The sequence below is a fragment of the Leiobunum rupestre genome, chromosome 10 (assembly GCF_980474605.1).
Source record: "Leiobunum rupestre chromosome 10, qqLeiRupe1.1.hap1, whole genome shotgun sequence".
In the NCBI taxonomy this organism is placed as follows: domain Eukaryota; kingdom Metazoa; phylum Arthropoda; class Arachnida; order Opiliones; family Sclerosomatidae; genus Leiobunum; species Leiobunum rupestre.
This window is the reverse complement of record NC_143393.1, coordinates 13,195,968-13,203,739: the sequence shown is the minus strand read 5'-3', so window position 1 is coordinate 13,203,739 and position 7,772 is coordinate 13,195,968. Positions and strand designations below refer to the sequence as shown.

General features: G+C 46.2%; 8 non-coding genes across 8 annotated transcripts; all 8 read left to right on the top strand.

The window, feature by feature from the left end:
• Window positions 1-1,017: 1,017 nt before the first annotated feature.
• Window positions 1,018-1,089, top strand: TRNAP-CGG (transfer RNA proline (anticodon CGG)). The gene has a single exon. It is a non-coding gene; the product is annotated as a tRNA-Pro (tRNA).
• A 405-nt stretch (window positions 1,090-1,494) lies between these two features.
• TRNAP-UGG (transfer RNA proline (anticodon UGG)) lies at window positions 1,495-1,566 on the top strand. The gene has a single exon. It is a non-coding gene; the product is annotated as a tRNA-Pro (tRNA).
• A 722-nt stretch (window positions 1,567-2,288) lies between these two features.
• Window positions 2,289-2,360, top strand: TRNAP-CGG (transfer RNA proline (anticodon CGG)). The gene has a single exon. It is a non-coding gene; the product is annotated as a tRNA-Pro (tRNA).
• Window positions 2,361-2,765: 405 nt separating this feature from the next.
• TRNAP-UGG (transfer RNA proline (anticodon UGG)) lies at window positions 2,766-2,837 on the top strand. The gene has a single exon. It is a non-coding gene; the product is annotated as a tRNA-Pro (tRNA).
• An 880-nt stretch (window positions 2,838-3,717) lies between these two features.
• TRNAP-CGG (transfer RNA proline (anticodon CGG)) lies at window positions 3,718-3,789 on the top strand. The gene has a single exon. It is a non-coding gene; the product is annotated as a tRNA-Pro (tRNA).
• A 405-nt stretch (window positions 3,790-4,194) lies between these two features.
• TRNAP-UGG (transfer RNA proline (anticodon UGG)) lies at window positions 4,195-4,266 on the top strand. The gene has a single exon. It is a non-coding gene; the product is annotated as a tRNA-Pro (tRNA).
• Window positions 4,267-6,250: 1,984 nt separating this feature from the next.
• TRNAP-CGG (transfer RNA proline (anticodon CGG)) lies at window positions 6,251-6,322 on the top strand. Its single transcript has one exon. It is a non-coding gene; the product is annotated as a tRNA-Pro (tRNA).
• A 405-nt stretch (window positions 6,323-6,727) lies between these two features.
• TRNAP-UGG (transfer RNA proline (anticodon UGG)) lies at window positions 6,728-6,799 on the top strand. Its single transcript has one exon. It is a non-coding gene; the product is annotated as a tRNA-Pro (tRNA).
• The last annotated feature ends 973 nt before the right edge of the window (window positions 6,800-7,772 follow it).

Genomic DNA, 7,772 nt, shown 5'->3' with positions numbered 1-7,772 from the left:
TAATGTTTTGCGGCCTCTTCTGTGTTCTGTCGGCTCTAAGCCTTTGCTGCTCATTTTCAATAAGGAGTTTTTTTTTCGTTAATTTATTTCTTCTTAATCGTTTTTAATGCTGTTTAATATCTAATTTAGCCTATTTTTGTTCATGAATTCTTTCTACAACATGTACTGCCTAATAGTGTTTGAAACGTTGCTTTATTTTTTTATTTCTCACTATTGTTTAATCAATATTATCTAGTCGTTTTTCTTTCTTTATCGATGTTCATTTTCGCGACCGATTTTTCAAATGTTCCTTCGTATTTTTTTCTTGTTCTATTATCTTGTTGCATTTCGCTTTTTGTACCATACACGCGTCGTGTATTTTTTAATGATATAATTAAAAAAAAAAAAGAAAAATAAGGGGTATGATTCTCGCTTTGGCTGCGAGAGGTCACGGGTTCAAATCCCAGACGGACCCTGCGGAAAACCTTTCTACCAATCAGTTTTATGGAGTAGACTTCAACGGACTAGGCTTCATATTCACACATTGAGAGCAAAGTAACATGGTCCGTTGGTCTAGGGGTATGGTTCTCACTTTGGGTGCGAGAGGTCCCGGTTTCAAATCCCGGACGGACCCCGCGGAAAATCTCTCTACCAATCAGATTTATGGAGGAGGCTTCAACGGGTTAGGCTACATATTCACATATTGAGAGCAAACTAACATGGTCCGTTGGTCTAGGGTGTGATTCTCGCTTTGTTTGCGATAGGTCCCGGGTTCAAATCCTGGACGGACCCCGCGGAAGATCTTACTACCGATCAGATTTATGGAGGGGACTTCAACGGGGTATTCAAGATATTAACATATTGAGAGCAAAGTGATATGGTCCGTTGGTCTAGGGGTATGATTCTAGATTTTTGTGCGAGAGGTCCCGGGTTCAAATCCCGGACGGATCCCGCGGAAAATCTTTCTACCAATCAGTTTTATGGAGAAGACTTCAACGGGTAAGGCTTCATATTCACATATTGAGAGCAAAGTAACTTCGTCCGTTGGTCTAGGGGTATGATTCTCGCTTCGGGTGCGAGAGGACCCGGGTTCAAATCCCGGACGGACCCCGCGGAAGATCTTTCTACAAACCAGTTTTATGGAGAAGTTTTTAACGTGTTAGGCTACATATTCACATATTGAGAGCAAAGTATCATGGTCCGTTGGTCTCGGGATATGATTCTCGCTTTGGGTGCGAGAGGTCCCGGGTTCAAATCCCGGACGGACCCCGCGGAAAATCTTTCAACCAATCAGTTTTATGGAGAAGACTTAAACGGTTTAGGCTACATATTCACATATTGAGAGCAAAGTATCATGGTCCGTTGGTCTCGGGATATGATTCTCGCTTAGGTTGCGAGAGGTCCCGGGTTTAAATCCCGGACGGACCCCGCGGAAGATCTTTCTACAAACCAGGTTTATGGATAAGTTTTCAACGTGTTAGGCTACATATTCACATATTGAGAGCAAAGTAACATGGTCCGTTGGTCTAGGGGTATGATTCTCGCATTGGGTGCGAGAGGTCCCGGGTTCAAATCCCGGACGGACCCCGTGGAAAATCTTTCTACCAATCAGTTTTATGGAGGAGACTTCAACGGGTTAGGCTTCATATTCACATATTGAGAGCAAAGTAACCTGGTCCGTTGGTTTAGGGGTATGATTCTCGCTTTGGCTGCGAGAGGTCACGGGTTCAAATCCCGGACGGACCCTGCGGAAAACCTTTCTACCAATCAGTTTTATGGAGTAGACTACAACGGGTTAGGCTTCATATTCACACATTGAGAGCAAACTAACATTGTTCATTGGTCTAGGGGTATGATTCTCGCTTAGGGTGCGAGAGGTCCCGGGTTCAAATCCCCGAAGGACCCCGCGGAAGATCTTTCTACCAATCAGTTTTATGGAGTAGACTTCAACGGGTTAGGCTTCATATTCATATATTGAGTGCAAATTAACATGGTCCGTTGGTCTACGGTGTGTTTCTCGCTTTGTTTGCGAGAGGTCCCGGGTTCAAATCCTGGACGGACCCCGCGGAAAATCTTTCTACCGATCAGATTTATGGAGGGGACTTAAACGGGGTATTCAAGATATTCACATATTGAGAGCAAAGTAACATGTACCGGTGGTCTATGGGTATGATTCTCGCTTCGGGTGCAAGAAGTCCCGGGTTCAAATCCCGGACGGATCCCGCGGAAAATCTTTCTACCAATCAGTTTTATGGAGAAGACTTCAACGGGTAAGGCTTCATATTCACATATTGAGAGCAAAGTAACTTCGTCCGTTGGTCTAGGGGTATGATTCTCGCTTCGGGTGCGAGAGGACCCGGGTTCAAATCCCGGACGGACCCCGCGGAAGATCTTTCTACAAACCAGTTTTATGGAGAAGTTTTTAACGTGTTAGGCTACATATTCACATATTGAGAGCAAAGTATCATGGTCCGTTGGTCTCGGGATATGATTCTCGCTTTGGGTGCGAGAGGTCCCGGGTTCAAATCCCGGACGGACCCCGCGGAAAATCTTTCAACCAATCAGTTTTATGGAGAAGACTTAAACGGTTTAGGCTACATATTCACATATTGAGAGCAAAGTATCATGGTCCGTTGGTCTCGGGATATGATTCTCGCTTAGGTTGCGAGAGGTCCCGGGTTTAAATCCCGGACGGACCCCGCGGAAGATCTTTCTACAAACCAGGTTTATGGATAAGTTTTCAACGTGTTAGGCTACATATTCACATATTGAGAGCAAAGTAACATGGTCCGTTGGTCTAGGGGTATGATTCTCGCATTGGGTGCGAGAGGTCCCGGGTTCAAATCCCGGACGGACCCCGTGGAAAATCTTTCTACCAATCAGTTTTATGGAGGAGACTTCAACGGGTTAGGCTTCATATTCACATATTGAGAGCAAAGTAACCTGGTCCGTTGGTTTAGGGGTATGATTCTCGCTTTGGCTGCGAGAGGTCACGGGTTCAAATCCCGGACGGACCCTGCGGAAAACCTTTCTACCAATCAGTTTTATGGAGTAGACTACAACGGGTTAGGCTTCATATTCACACATTGAGAGCAAACTAACATTGTTCATTGGTCTAGGGGTATGATTCTCGCTTAGGGTGCGAGAGGTCCCGGGTTCAAATCCCCGAAGGACCCCGCGGAAGATCTTTCTACCAATCAGTTTTATGGAGTAGACTTCAACGGGTTAGGCTTCATATTCATATATTGAGTGCAAATTAACATGGTCCGTTGGTCTACGGTGTGTTTCTCGCTTTGTTTGCGAGAGGTCCCGGGTTCAAATCCTGGACGGACCCCGCGGAAGATCTTTCTACCAATCAGTTTTATGGAGTAGACTTCAACGGGTTAGGCTTCATATTCATATATTGAGTGCAAATTAACATGGTCCGTTGGTCTACGGTGTGTTTCTCGCTTTGTTTGCGAGAGGTCCCGGGTTCAAATCCTGGACGGACCCCGCGGAAAATCTTTCTACCGATCAGATTTATGGAGGGGACTTAAACGGGGTATTCAAGATATTCACATATTGAGAGCAAAGTAACATGTACCGGTGGTCTATGGGTATGATTCTCGCTTCGGGTGCAAGAAGTCCCGGGTTCAAATCCCGGACGGATCCCGCGGAAAATCTTTCTACCAATCAGTTTTATGGAGAAGACTTCAACGGGTAAGGCTTCATATTCACATATTGAGAGCAAAGTAACTTCGTCCGTTGGTCTAGGGGTATGATTCTCGCTTCGGGTGCGAGAGGACCCGGGTTCAAATCCCGGACGGACCCCGCGGAAGATCTTTCTACAAACCAGTTTTATGGAGAAGTTTTTAACGTGTTAGGCTACATATTCACATATTGAGAGCAAAGTATCATGGTCCGTTGGTCTCGGGATATGATTCTCGCTTTGGGTGCGAGAGGTCCCGGGTTCAAATCCCGGACGGACCCCGCGGAAAATCTTTCAACCAATCAGTTTTATGGAGAAGACTTAAACGGTTTAGGCTACATATTCACATATTGAGAGCAAAGTATCATGGTCCGTTGGTCTCGGGATATGATTCTCGCTTAGGTTGCGAGAGGTCCCGGGTTTAAATCCCGGACGGACCCCGCGGAAGATCTTTCTACAAACCAGGTTTATGGATAAGTTTTCAACGTGTTAGGCTACATATTCACATATTGAGAGCAAAGTAACATGGTCCGTTGGTCTAGGGGTATGATTCTCGCATTGGGTGCGAGAGGTCCCGGGTTCAAATCCCGGACGGACCCCGTGGAAAATCTTTCTACCAATCAGTTTTATGGAGGAGACTTCAACGGGTTAGGCTTCATATTCACATATTGAGAGCAAAGTAACCTGGTCCGTTGGTTTAGGGGTATGATTCTCGCTTTGGCTGCGAGAGGTCACGGGTTCAAATCCCGGACGGACCCTGCGGAAAACCTTTCTACCAATCAGTTTTATGGAGTAGACTACAACGGGTTAGGCTTCATATTCACACATTGAGAGCAAACTAACATTGTTCATTGGTCTAGGGGTATGATTCTCGCTTAGGGTGCGAGAGGTCCCGGGTTCAAATCCCCGAAGGACCCCGCGGAAGATCTTTCTACCAATCAGTTTTATGGAGTAGACTTCAATGGGTTAGGCTTCATATTCATATATTGAGTGCAAATTAACATGGTCCGTTGGTCTACGGTGTGTTTCTCGCTTTGTTTGCGAGAGGTCCCGGGTTCAAATCCTGGACGGACCCCGCGGAAAATCTTTCTACCGATCAGATTTATGGAGGGGACTTAAACGGGGTATTCAAGATATTCACATATTGAGAGCAAAGTAACATGTACCGGTGGTCTATGGGTATGATTCTCGCTTCGGGTGCAAGAAGTCCCGGGTTCAAATCCCGGACGGACCCCGTGAAAGATCTTTCTACAAACCAGTTTTATGGAGAAGTTTTCAACGTGTTAGGCTACATATTCACATATTGAGAGCAAAGTAACCTGGTCCGTTGGTCTAGGGGTATGATTCTCGCTTAGGGTGCGAGAGGTCTCGGGTTCAAATCCCCGAAGGACCCCGCGGAAGATCTTTATACCAATCAGTTTTATGGAGAAGACTTCAACGGGTTAGGCTACATATTCAAATATTGAGAGCAAACTAACATGGTCCGTTGGTCTAGGGTGTGATTCTCGCTTTGTTTGCGAGAGGTCCCGGGTTCAAATCCTGGACGGACCCCGCGGAAAATCTTTCTACCGATCAGATTTATGGAGGGGACTTAAACGGGTTATTCAAGATATTCACATATTGAGAGCAAAGTAATATGGTCCGTTGGTCTAAGGGTATGATTCTCGATTTGGGTGCGAGAGGTCCCGGGTTCAATTCCCGGACGGACCCCGCGGAAAATCTTTCTACGAATCAGTTTTATGGAAGAGACTTCAACGGGATATTCACATATTGAGAGCAAAAGTAACATGGTCCGTTGGTCTAGGGGTATGATTCTCGCTTTGGGTGTGAGAGGTCCCGGTTTCAAATCCTGGACGGACCCCGCTTATAATCTTTCTTCCAATCAGTTTTATGGAGGAGAGTTCAACGGATTATTCAAGATATTCACATATTGTGAAAAACGTAACATGGTTCGTTGGTCTAGGGGTATGATTCTCGCTTTGGCTGCGAGAGGTCACGGGTTCAAATCCCGGACGGACCCTGCGGAAAACCTTTCTACCAATCAGTTTTATGGAGTAGACTTCAACGGGTTAGGCTACATATTCACATATTGAGAGCAAACTAACATGGTCCGTTGGTCTAGGGGTATGGTTCTCACTTTGGGTGCGAGAGGTCCCGGTTTCAAATCCCGGACGGACCCCGCGGAAAATCTCTCTACCAATCAGATTTATGGAGGAGGCTTCAACGGGTTAGGCTACATATTCACATATTGAGAGCAAACTAACATGGTCCGTTGGTCTAGGGTGTGATTCTCGCTTTGTTTGCGATAGGTCCCGGGTTCAAATCCTGGACGGACCCCGCGGAAGATCTTACTACCGATCAGATTTATGGAGGGGACTTCAACGGGGTATTCAAGATATTAACATATTGAGAGCAAAGTGATATGGTCCGTTGGTCTAGGGGTATGATTCTCGATTTTTGTGCGAGAGGTCCCGGGTTCAAATCCCGGACGGATCCCGCGGAAAATCTTTCTACCAATCAGTTTTATGGAGAAGACTTCAACGGGTAAGGCTTCATATTCACATATTGAGAGCAAAGTAACTTGGTCCGTTGGTCTAGGGGTATGATTCTCGCTTCGGGTGCGAGAGGACCCGGGTTCAAATCCCGGACGGACCCCGCGGAAGATCTTTCTACAAACCAGTTTTATGGAGAAGTTTTTAACGTGTTAGGCTACATATTCACATATTGAGAGCAAAGTATCATGGTCCGTTGGTCTCGGGATATGATTCTCGCTTTGGGTGCGAGAGGTCCCGGGTTCAAATCCCGGACGGACCCCGCGGAAAATCTTTCAACCAATCAGTTTTATGGAGAAGACTTAAACGGTTTAGGCTACATATTCACATATTGAGAGCAAAGTATCATGGTCCGTTGGTCTCGGGATATGATTCTCGCTTAGGTTGCGAGAGGTCCCGGGTTTAAATCCCGGACGGACCCCGCGGAAGATCTTTCTACAAACCAGGTTTATGGATAAGTTTTCAACGTGTTAGGCTACATATTCACATATTGAGAGTAAAGTAACATGGTCCGTTGGTCTAGGGGTATGATTCTCGCATTGGGTGCGAGAGGTCCCGGGTTCAAATCCCGGACGGACCCCGTGGAAAATCTTTCTACCAATCAGTTTTATGGAGGAGACTTCAACGGGTTAGGCTTCATATTCACATATTGAGAGCAAAGTAACCTGGTCCGTTGGTCTAGGGGTATGATTCTCGCTTTGGCTGCGAGAGGTCACGGGTTCAAATCCCGGACGGACCCTGCGGAAAACCTTTCTACCAATCAGTTTTATGGAGTAGACTACAACGGGTTAGGCTTCATATTCACACATTGAGAGCAAACTAACATTGTTCATTGGTCTAGGGGTATGATTCTCGCTTAGGGTGCGAGAGGTCCCGGGTTCAAATCCCCGAAGGACCCCGCGGAAGATCTTTCTACCAATCAGTTTTATGGAGTAGACTTCAACGGGTTAGGCTTCATATTCATATATTGAGTTCAAATTACAATGGTCCGTTGGTCTACGGTGTGTTTCTCGCTTTGTTTGCGAGAGGTCCCGGGTTCAAATCCTGGACGGACCCCGCGGAAAATCTTTCTACCGATCAGATTTATGGAGGGGACTTAAACGGGGTATTCAAGATATTCACATATTGAGAGCAAAGTAACATGTACCGGTGGTCTATGGGTATGATTCTCGCTTCGGGTGCAAGAAGTCCCGGGTTCAAATCCCGGACGGACCCCGTGAAAGATCTTTCTACAAACCAGTTTTATGGAGAAGTTTTCAACGTGTTAGGCTACATATTCACATATTGAGAGCAAAGTAACCTGGTCCGTTGGTCTAGGGGTATGATTCTCGCTTTGGCTGCGAGAGGTCACGGGTTCAAATCCCGGACGGACCCTGCGGAAAACCTTTCTACCAATCAGTTTTATGGAGTAGACTACAACGGGTTAGGCTTCATATTCACACATTGAGAGCAAACTAACATTGTTCATTGGTCTAGGGGTATGATTCTCGCTTAGGGTGCGAGAGGTCTCGGGTTCAAATCCCCGAAGGACCCCGCGGAAGATCTTTATACCA